Source organism: Cicer arietinum, chromosome 3 (assembly GCF_000331145.2).
Source record: "Cicer arietinum cultivar CDC Frontier isolate Library 1 chromosome 3, Cicar.CDCFrontier_v2.0, whole genome shotgun sequence".
Lineage (NCBI taxonomy): Eukaryota > Viridiplantae > Streptophyta > Magnoliopsida > Fabales > Fabaceae > Cicer > Cicer arietinum.
This window is the reverse complement of record NC_021162.2, coordinates 7,360,750-7,372,057: the sequence shown is the minus strand read 5'-3', so window position 1 is coordinate 7,372,057 and position 11,308 is coordinate 7,360,750. Positions and strand designations below refer to the sequence as shown.

Below are 11,308 nucleotides of genomic sequence, written 5' to 3'. Positions count from 1 at the left end.
TATATTATTTTATTTTATTAATATAAAACGACTTTGTTGTACGTAATCGAAACCAGATTTCACAGTCAATTCATATTACACATGACTTAAGGTTATTTTGTTAAGGATTTTTTTAAAAATGATTTTAGTTGTCAATTATATCGATATTATATATTTTAAAAAAAAATGATTTTTGTTTTATTTAAAAAAATGATTTTAGTTTTCAATTCATATTACACATGATTTAGTTGTCATTTAAAAAAAACTATAACAAAAATGAAAGCTTACAAAATTATTATTTTAAAAAAAAAGTAATTCTTATACGAAATAAGCGTAAGAAACATGCTAAAATGATGTATATATTTTGCAATATAGTATCAGGCAGTGGCGCAGTGCTCTCAGAACAAAGTACAAAAGAAAAAATTGATTTAAATCACTAGTAGTAAAAAAAATCATTTCAAAATAAAGGTTATTTTAGTAAATAAAATTGTTTTAAAATAAATTTCATTTTTAATTAATTTTTAATGTATTGTATTTATTGTTTTAATTATATTATTCAATTAATATTGTATATAATTATTATAAAATATTAATTTTATGATATTAGAAAATATATTAATAATTAAAATAAAATATAATTTCCTAAACTGACTAATTTCTTTTTTCTATTTATTGTTGTTTATATTAGATATTGTATTTTTGAATATATACATGTACAAAAACCATAAATGAGATCTATTTTACAACGGAATGGGTAACTTTAATGCATTAAGAATAACGAACAGAAAATGGACACGTACATTTCGTATCCATCGTAAAAAAGAAAGAAATAGACAATGTGCTATAATAGATGTGATAAGAAAATTGAAACACTAGAAAATGAAATGTTAAATAAATATGTGTAAAAGAGATAAGAATATCCAAATATAAATATATAATCACATGAAAATAAATTAAAGTCATGTTAATAAATGTACTAAAGACATTTGTTAAAAAAATTAAAGTTAGAAATTTTACATTAAAAAGAACAAATTTTGTTTTTATAATTTTGAAAACACAACTTCTTAAATATTTTCAATATAAAATTGTTAATTTTAATTACTTGATAAAAAAAAAAACACTCGTTAGCATTTTTCAATTCACCCCGCCAAACTTACTAAATAAAACAAAAAACAAAAGTAGAATCAACATCCCCTCACCAAATATAAACATGGGATTTTAGATTATTATTTAGGAATATGCTGTTTGTCATTAACAGTAACTTATGAATATGATTGGTTAATTTCATTATTAACATAGGACATATAGCATTTCTTTTACATCATTAGGGTGTATCTCTCGGATATTTTTATTAAAAAATTAAGAAAATTGTCATACACTAATTAAAATTAAATAGATTTATGTTCTTTATAAAAATATTATCCTTTTTAGTTTTTTTAAAAAATTTCATTAAATAATAATAATAAAATATTTATATCAATAATTTTAGTCTTTACTTTTAAATCAATTCACGTATGTCATAAAAAAAATTTAATGATTTTTTTCATGCATACTTACGACATTATAAAAATTTCTCCCACAAAAATTTAAAACTTTTTTGCTAAGGAATGAATTAATTATGATATTTTATGTTTTTAATGCTTAAAAAGTTATATTTAATTCATCTTTTACTAAAACATTCTATATTTTAGTAGTTGAAATTTTTATAGTATTATAAAGAAATGCACCTTAGTTTTATACCAAAGGAAATAGACCTAACTTTTTATCCTAGTTTAAATTGGGTCTTTTAATCTTACCCATCTATTTTAATAAACTAACTAATAATTGATTTTCTCGCTCTCACGTAAGTGATAACATTCTCTCTCTCTCTCTCTCACACACACACACACATATATATAAAAAATTACCTAAATATAATAAAAAATTTAGAGACTAGACCAAAACCCAAAGAAATAAGAATGAACAACACTAACTCATTAAAAACTTTACCTAGAAATCATAGGATTAAACAAAGGTGAATGAAAAAAAGAATAATATAATAAAGTGAATATCATGATGAACAATAACAAACCTAAGAGAAGCAATGTAACAAAGTAAACATCATGATGAACAAGAACAAACTTAAGAGAAGCATTAACTAAAATGATAAAAGGGAAGATTGTATCAATTGTGATTAAAGTCATTCCAAATATAACAAGGATGTAAATTCTACCAAGTAAAATAACGAGTGTAAAAATCAACATTAACAGGATGTTCAACATACATGTAGCCTTCCATATAAATAAGAGAGATATGGAACTAAATTTATCTTGTAAGGGATATACAATTCAACAATATAATATTCAACTTCCAAAGAACAAGATTAGAATTAGTGAAACATTAAACCACCAACAAAGAATCACACTCCATCCAAAGTCGAAACTAACGTTTAGAGTAGACGATCTCAATAGCATACATAGCAGGAAAAACTCAACATGAAAAGAAGTAGCAACATCTAAATAGTCTGAGAAACAATCAGCAATAGTGCCACTACAATCTCTAAGAGTAGCACCAATAGTAGAAAGGCCATAATTTCCTCTAGAAGTCTCGTTAGTATTACATTTAATCCAACTACAAGAGGCGTCAACCAATTAACTTGGGTAATAATAGGAGCCTTATATGCATGACTATTAATAGAAAAATATTTGAGGATAAAGAGTTCTTGTATTTATGAAGAGGCCACTTTCTTAGAGAGGTAGAAGAAGAGACCTCTTGAATAACGAGCGAAATGATAACCAACTTGTTATTAAAAGCTAGTTAGTTGTAGGAAAATCAAATGACACGCATAATATGAATGACAACTAAAAGAATAAGAATAATGTCCCTCAATTAAGAACTCCAATTCTTACAACAAAGATAAAAAAAATGGAAGAAAAAACAATCCTATTACACATAACATAAGACAACCGATTCCACAACAAAGTAGCAAAAATGCATTCAAAGAAAAGATAATCAGTAGTTTCATAGGCCTGAGAGCAGAGCCTACAACATGACACCACCACACGTCCATGTTTCGACAAATTTATGAAGACATCTTACTATGAAAGAGACACTGGGCAAAACAATATTTAGAAGAAGGAATTACAACACTCCATATCTTCTTACTCTAATTAAGTTTCAAGCCTTCAGAATGAACTTTTATAAGCATCTTTAAAAGATAAATCCCAGAATATGTGATTCTCCATATCAGTTGGTCTTCACAATCAATTGATGGAGTAATAATTTGTTGCATCTCAATAGAAATTTCTGAAAATAAGCAAGTAAAATGATTAGGAATATCCAAAGAATAATTAGACAAAAAGTCTACAATAGTAGCCTATAAGGCACACACAAGGCAATGCGATAAACCAAGTCTATCCAGCAGAGGTTGATGATAAGCTATAATTTATCTATTTTATAGCTTTATGTGATATGTTAATTTGATGTTTTTAATTCCATTTTAGTTCTATTTTACTACCTTTTTATTTTGTTTTGATTGCAAGGAGAAGTGAAGGAATAAATGAAGATTTTTGGTGCAAAAGAGCCTTGAAGTCAAGTGGTACAGTCATGGTGCATAATGATCAAGAAAATGAAAGAAACTCAAGTTCCAACAAGCATTACTGCCTGACCATAATAGTCATTACAGTCATAACGGATGAACGAAAAAAATAAATAAAAAAGAATTTTCCACTTCAAGTCACCGAGGTTTACTGCCTGGTAGTAATGACCATTATTGCCATAATCTGTTCATCTTCTGCTGCTGTTGCACCTATTATTGTCTGACAATAATGGCCATTATGGCCATAAACTGCTCATTTTCTACTGAACTGTTTTCATCCTATGAAATTCTAATGGTTTCTTAAAATTAAAGCTCATGAAGGCACATAGGACTATAAAAAGGAGCAAAATACTCAATTTTAGAGACATGCCTACTCACAATCTTTTACTACTCTTTCTTTTGTTCTTGTATTTCTCTTAGAAATTTTCTAGTTTCAATAATATTCAATTTTCTATTTTTGTCTTGCTATTTTATTATGTTATTTTATATTTTCAATTTTTTATATTTAAGCTTTGATTCTACTATGATCATATGTGAGTAGATCTTCCTTGTCTTGGAATTGTAGGATTTCCAATGTTGGATCTCTAACAATTTCTATTTCTTTTTGTCATGGGTGTTGATATTTTAATCCAATCTTAATAAGAATCATATTCATACTTAGATGTTAAATAATATACCGAAAGATAGATTTGATATGTGACCCCTAAGATTGGACAAGAGAATCAAATCATGAAAATAGATTTTGGTTCTTTTGAAACCATGAAAGATATCTTTTCTTAAAGGATTTTGCTAATACATCAATCATGAAAATAAGTTGGTTATTAGTTTAAAATACATTTTTGTTATTTGAAAGAAGGTATTAGTTACAATTATTTATCTCATTTTTAAGAGTTTAACACCCATAACTCATAGAAGGTTAATTTTATTGTATCCATCATTGTGAAAACTACAATCCCAAGACTTTATTTTCATTGTGAATTTTAAACCAAAAATCATTATCAACATTTACTGTTTTAGCTAATCATCATAGTAAAGAGACACTAGTACTCATAACAAAGTCCTTGTGGGAACAATAATTTTTACTACACGATAATATCGTGCACTTGCGGTCTTATCAAGTTTTTGGCGCCCTTGTCGGGTGCTTTGTTTTGGATTTTAATTCTTTTTTTCTATACCAATTAGACTAAAATTTTTCATTTTTCATTTATATATATATATATATATATTTTACTGATTTTCCTCTCTTTGAATGCGAAGAATCCGAAGTCTTGGGAATCTTGTTGAACCAATACCCGAGATAGAAAGATTTTTTCATAGGAGAAGAAGAGAGAAAAACATTTCTGAACAAGAAAAAGATTTAAAAAAATGGCTGAAAATAGAACCTTGAAAGAATATGCCTATCCCAATACTACGGTTCTGCATTTGAGTATTGCGCGTCCGACGATATAGGCTAACAATTTTAAATTAAAACCTTTGTTACTATCTATGGTACAACAAATCCAATTCTCTGGTACTCCAACGGATGATCCAAACCTCTATTTTTCTATTTTTTTTAGAGTATTGTGATACTTTGAAAATGAATGGAATGACTAGTGACGTCATTAGACTAAGACTTTTCCCTTTTTCATTAAGGGATAAAGCTAGAGCTTGACTATATTCATTGCCTTCTGAATCCATTACCACATGGGATCAGTTAAAGCAAGCATTCCTTGCTAGATATTTTCCAACAGGAAAAAACCGCATAATTGAGAAATTAAATCACAAGTTTTTCTCAAAAGGAAGGAAAATCTCTCTATGAAGCTTGGGAGCGATTCAAAGAGATATTGAGATTGTGCTCTCATCATGGGCTGGAGAGATGGCTAATTGTCCATACATTCTACAAAGGACTCTCAAACATTACAAGAATGACAATAGATGATGATGCATGAGAAGCATTGATGAACAAGAACATAGAAGAAGCATATGCTCTAATTGAAGACATGGCACAAAACCACTACCAATGGTCAAGTGATCGATCTCCTTAGAAGAAAAGAGGCGTGTATGAAGTTGATGCATTAGATCATATTGCTTCTAAGGTAGATGCATTATTTCAAAAATTTGAAAAATTAAATGTAAATGATGTCAAACCAAATGTTTCTCGTTGTGAATTTTGTGTTATTATTGGTCATGTGACTATTGAATGCCAAGTCGGAATGTCTGCTAATGGTGGGGTGGGTAATGAGCAACTTAATTATCTTAACAATCCATAAAAAGGGGACCATTTTTCAAATACTTATAATCAAGGGTGGATGAATCATCCAATTTTTTCCTACAAAAATCCTCCCCTTAATCCCATCCCCCAACCAATGGTTAGACCTCCCGGTTTTCAAGGACCAAAGTCTTTCAACATCCCCGAAAAGTCTAGCTTAGAAAATTTACTGGAAAATTTTGCTTAGAAAATTTACTGGAAAATTTTGTGTTGACTCAAACAAAACAAAATGAGGAGTTTAAAAATCAAAACAAGTCAATGAATGAAGCACTTAGGCAGTTAGCATCTAAGGTAGATTCCATGGCCACACACAATAAAATGTTGGAAACATAAATCACCCAAGTGGCTCAACTAGTTGCTTCATCCTCTAGATCTCTCGGTGTATTCTCGAGGCAAACCTAACCCCAAGGGACAATTAAATGTTGTCACCTTAAGAAACGGAAAACTATTAGAGGAACCCAAGGGTAGTGATGTGGAAGTGAATCTTAGGAATGAGAATGAAAGAACCCAACCATCAAGTGAAAGGGTATATGAGGAAAAAGAAAAACCTTATGTGCCTCCGACACCATACAAACCACCCATACCATTTCCCCAAAGATTCGTCGAGGCTAAAATTGAGGAGCAATTTAGGAAGTTTGTGGAACTTTTGAAAAAAATTATATATAAACATTATGTTCACCGAAACACTGTCTCAAATGCCGTCATATGCTAAATTTTTGAAAGAAATGTTGTCAAACAAAAGAAAACTTGACGACAATGAGACAATCGCTTTAACTGAGAAATGTAGTGCCATAATTCAAAATAAATTGCCTCTTAAACTTAAAGACCCTGTAATTTTTTCTATTCATTGTGTTATTGGTGATATGGGTTTTGAACATGCTTTGTGTGATCTTCGAGCTAGTATAAGCCTCATGCCTTTGTCAGTTTGTAAGAAGCTTGATGTGGGTGAGTTAAAGCCCACAAACATTTCCTTACAGCTAGTTGATTGATCTATCAAGTATCCGATGGGAATATTATAGGATGTTCCTATCAAAGTAGGACAATTGTTTATACCGACTGATTTTGTGGTGTTGGAAATGGAAGAGGACTCCCAAGTCCCAATTCTTCTTGGGAGACCTTTTATAGCCACAATAGGAGTTGTTATTGATGTGAAACATGGGAAGCTTGTCTTCAATGTAGGTGATGAAAAGATTGAATTTAATTTGTCTAACTTTATGAAAAAAGAGGTACTTAAACTCCTAGATGCTGGGGTAATTTACCCTATCTCTGATAGCAAATCGGTTAGTCTCGTTCAAGTAGTTCCAAAAAAGGGAGGTATCATTGTTGTTAAAAATGAAAAAATGAATCCATTGCAACTAGGACATTTACGGGGTAGAGGATGTGTATAGATTACATAAAACTGAACAAAGCAACTCATAATGATCACTTTTCTCTCCCCTTTATTGACCAAATGTTAGAAAGGTTAGCAAAGCATTCACATTTTTTCTATTTGGATAGCTATTCTGGATTTTTTCAAATTCTCATCCATCCTAGCGACCAAGAGAAAACCACATTTACTTGTCCTTATGGCACTTACGCTTATAGGAGAATGCCTTTTGGTTTGTGCAATGCCCCTCCTACCTTTCAACGTTGCATGATGTCAATTTTTTCTGATTTTGTTGAGGATATAATGGAAGTATTTATGGATGTCTTTTATGTGTATAGATCTAGCTTTATAATTGTTTGGTCAATCTCGAAAAGGTACTTGAAAGGTGTGAACAAGTTAATCTTGTGTCAAATTAGGAATTATTCTTGGACATAGACAAAGCAAAAATTGAGGTAATAGAGAAAATGTCACCTCCCACCTTTGTAAAAGAAGTGAGAAGTTTCTTAGGGAATGCTGGATTTTACCGCCGATTCATTAAAGATTTTTCTAAGATTTCTAAGCCTCTAACCAGTATGTTCCTAAAGGATGTAGCTTTTGTCTTTGATGAATTTTGTCTTGAGTATTTTGCAGGTTAAAAGAAGCATTGATATCCCCCCCCGATTATGCAACCACCTTATTGGAGTCTTGCATTTGAAATCATGTGTGATGCTAACGACTTTGTTGTAGGTGCAGTGTTGGGGCAGAGAAAAGATAAGAAAGTTCATGTTATCTATTATGCCAGCAGGACTTTGGATGAAGCTCAAGTTAATTATGCCACAATCGAGAAAGAGCTATTGGTAGCGGTGTTTGTCATTGACAAGTTTCGTTCCTACATGTTTACCATTGAAAAGTGTGGGGAAAATGTTATTAGTTGTGAACGTAATTTCAATAAGACAAATATTTGTCCCAATTAATTAGTTAAAAGATGATCATTCCAAGGTTAATTAAAAGATAAATATGTATTGTTTTTAATTCTCAGTTCAACTGACAATTGTCGATATTGTTAGATTGTGAATTAATTATGGTGAAATTTATCATCTCTTCCAAGATAAAAAAATGATAAATGTGTATTTGATTATAGTATGTCTCTTAAATATCTTATAGATAAAAGTGTAACCATAATTATATTATATTAACTATAATTTAGACAAATATTTGTCACTAATGTATAAAAAATGTGTAAAATATTATAATACAATAATAATAATTTACTATATAAATTTGCAAGAAAATAAATTAAAAAGATAAAATATGATATTCATACTTCGACACCTATTTTAATTTCAAAGCTTCATTTAAAGTTATCTATTTATAAGTTTAATTTTGTTTTATGTTTTAATTACGTTAGACTAATAAGTTTAACTTCATGTATAATTAATCCCTTCACTGTATATTTTCATAATTGATCTTTATTTATTTCCATTTTAACCTCCACTTTCCATTCAATACCTCACAGAAAATAATATATTTATGACTTACCGCCGCGAAGTACTTCAGAGACCAACCATCAAAATGATCGGTATAATTCATGCCGAAAATTAGATTTCTAAACTTTAAAAAGTTTTATTTTATTTTTATGGGTTTGTTGTTCTTATTGATTCATTTGTTAATTTTGTCTTTGTATAAAAACTAGGTCGAATAAACAAAATAATATGTCACCGATAAAATTATGTTTTTATTAGACTTTAAATAGCAAATTAATTAATATCTAATATTAACAATTTTTTGTCTAGCAATAGGACTATCAAAATTGAGTAAAAAAAAGGAATGAAACTATATTTTCAAGATAAATATTCTTCTTTTTTTTTTTTGAAGTGAAATATATAATTTTCATATCAATTAATTAAATTAATTTTTATAAGATTTTTTGAACTATCTCGTAGTTTTATAAACAATTATTTCGATCAACTGCAAAAAATTGAACTTTTGTGGACTGCACAAAAAATATAACACACATTTGAGACTAATAGTTGTTGACAAATGTGTCACTTCAAACTTTGATATTCATCTCAATTAATCTAAATTTTCTATTATTATACTTATTCCACATTTAAATTATTTCTAAAAATTCATATTTATTAATTTATATTAAATCAAACTATTCAATCTACACGGTTAAATCACACTCTCAACATTCCATTTATACGATTAATGTCGGTCTAATCATTATGTGATTTAGTGAAATAACATAGTTCCGAATTCGAGTCCGGTTGTTTGTGGTTTTTACAAAGAAGATTGACATAAAATAATTTATGTTTTCATTAAAGATAAATTGAGTCTTCCTAAGATTTTGTTAACTTCTCATATTAGGTTGTTGAGTATGACGTTGTTATGACAAATGCATTATTTTTTCCTTCACCATAATTTTATTTCATAATATATAGTAAAGTTTTTAACCAAACAGTAATAAAGTATCCACTTATTTATTACCTTGAGTTTTGATATAGTACTCCAAATTCTTTTGTTTTTTCCTCTTTTTATTTTAATATATTCATTAAGATCCTGTAAATAATATATGATAGTTTAAGTATGTCAATATAATTGAGATGTTTATTTTACCGTATCATACTCCTATACTCTAATTTTTAATGGGAAATTCAACAACAAATACAATAACAACTCTAACAGAGCAATATACAGCAGATAATCAATTTCCCAAACTTGCAAGAATCTGTGAGGAGCAATCAACAAATAATCACAGCAACTAAAATCACCATCACAAATGACACAATAATTTTAACGTGGAAAAACCTTCTCAATGTGAGAAGTAAACAACCACAGGACCAAGCCAGTAATAGAGCTCCACTATGATCAAAATATGGGTACAAGAGAGTTTCAAATATGGCACAAATTCGTGCTCAGTAACCAGCCAAAAATAGCAAGGTAACCAGCACAACAATCAGCCAAAACAATGAGAAAACAAACATGAAATTGAGAACAAAGTTCAGCAAAAAAACCAGAAAAACTGATGCTGTCCGAGTTCAATTTCTCCCACCTCAGAACTCTGATCGACGATCCAAACGGTTAGAATGAAGTACCACGAGTCACGAACCTGCTGTCCAGATTCCAGCCCGATCCGATGGTGAACGAAGGAGAAATCGCGAATCTAATGCAGCTTCTCTGTTTTATGCGAAAATAGGGTTTACTCTTCCTCTCTCACTTTTCTCTTTGCCTCTCTCTCTGAATTCAGCTCTTACATGCCCACTAATCTGACCTCTCTCCACTTGGTTAAGTGAGACACATGGGCTTGCACATATTGGGCCTTTCTCCACATAGGAAGGGAGCTCAAAACCCAACATATCTCCCCCTCACAACTATGTGGAGGTGACCGCCAAACCGGCGATCTCACAACAAGTTTCAAACTTGCTTCTCGGTAATGCCTTGGTCATCATATCAGCACCATTATCATCTGTATGAATCTTGGCCAATTCCAACAATCCAGCATCCAAAACATCACGTATCCAATGATACCTAACATCAATGTGCTTGGACCTAGAATGAAAGGTTGAGTTCTTACCAAGATGAATTGCACTTTGACTATCACAAAATAGCAAATACTTATCTTGAACAAAACCAAGCTCCTGCAAGAATTTCCTCAACCATAACAATTCCTTGCATGCTTCTGTAATGGCAATGAACTCTGCCTCAGTAGTGGACAATGCAACACACCTCTGCAATCTGGATTGCCATGCCACAACTCCCCCTGCAAGCTTAATCAAGTAGCCTGAAGTAGACTTTCTGGAATCAATGTCTCCAGCCATATCAGAATCAGTATATCCCACAAGAGTAGGCTTATCACCTCCAAAACAAAGCCTCAAACTGGTAGTACCACGAAGATACCTCAAAATCCATTTCACAACATTCCAATACTCTCTACCTGGATTAGACAAAAACCTACTAACTGTACCAACATCATGTGCAATATCAGGCCTTGTACACACCATTTCATACATTAAACTACCCACAGCAGATGCATAAGGAACTCGTTGCATATCTAATTTTTCAGCTTCATTGGTAGGACTCTGACTAGTACTCAATTTAAAATGAGTAGCAAGAGGAGTACTTACAGCCTTAGCATTTTCCATCTGGAACCTCTATA

The 11,308-nt window shown here is 30.4% G+C and overlaps 1 pseudogene; it reads right to left on the bottom strand.

Annotated features, from left to right (window-relative positions):
• Positions 1 to 5,291: 5,291 nt before the first annotated feature.
• LOC113785921 (small nucleolar RNA R71) lies at positions 5,292 to 5,405 on the bottom strand (annotated as a pseudogene).
• Positions 5,406 to 11,308: the final 5,903 nt, after the last annotated feature.